This window comes from Euprymna scolopes, chromosome 18 (genome assembly GCF_053919585.1).
Source record: "Euprymna scolopes isolate OS-2025 chromosome 18, ASM5391958v1, whole genome shotgun sequence".
Lineage (NCBI taxonomy): Eukaryota > Metazoa > Mollusca > Cephalopoda > Sepiida > Sepiolidae > Euprymna > Euprymna scolopes.
Window position 1 is genome coordinate 37239898 of NC_136499.1, and position 1043 is coordinate 37240940.

Below are 1043 nucleotides of genomic sequence, written 5' to 3' on the forward strand. Positions count from 1 at the left end.
TTAAGAAAAACATGAGTTAATTCTTATACAATTTTAGCGCTTTACCAAAATTGTCTTATAAAAAAAACTAGCGCCTACATTTTGAAATTTCAGTGGTTTCTTAAAAATACGGTAATATTTAGCTTTTTTGTCGCATACTCAACTTTTTACATGTGAATCTCTTCCAATTACTTGCCATCTGAAAGTAAATTTAATAAATAAAAAAGCAAAACAACAAATTTGAAAATTTTCCAATCATTGTTTTTTTCGTATAGAAATATTACTTGAAATAAATTAACAAATATTTGATAATTACCCTAAAGTAAAATTTAAAAAATAAAACTATATTATAATAACCGTCTTTAATAATGGTGTGTCTTGCATGCAGATACATATCCGTGGATTTTTAACTTTTTGTCACAGGAATAACTTTATCGTTATTTTTATTCCCATTTATACCACTACTGTAATTAACGCATGTAACAAATGCTCCATATTTTAGTTAAAGATGTTTTATAATAACTCTGAGAAAAAAGAAGGAAACATATCTCAAGCTAATATTCAGTTGTAATAATTATTTATCGAGCTGTGAAAATTTAATACCAATATATGATATTGCATAACATAATACTAAGATACAGATTTTGATTAATACTAGGAAGTCCGTTGAAAGCATGTTGGTGTGTCAAGGCATAGAGAAAGCGCTAATAATATCTGACTTAATCAGATTTCTTGATTATGACCTAATCACAACACTATCATTTTCTTTGTTTGGAAAGTTAACAACTACCCATACACAATATCTGTGCTTGATTTTGAATCGTTTTATCATCATCGTTCGTTAAAGCATCTCTTAATGAAACGTTATGTTTCTACAATTATAAAGAAAACGTTACTTGTTTCGTGTACAACAAAATTTATAGAACACTACTGGAAGTTGTAGTAATAATATTTTTAATCGTTGCTTTTGTAGTTAATTAACGGCGAGGATGTAACAAAGCTTGCGAAGTTGTCAATTTTTAAGAACATTTATTTGACATTCTTCTACTTCTTGACTACAATAG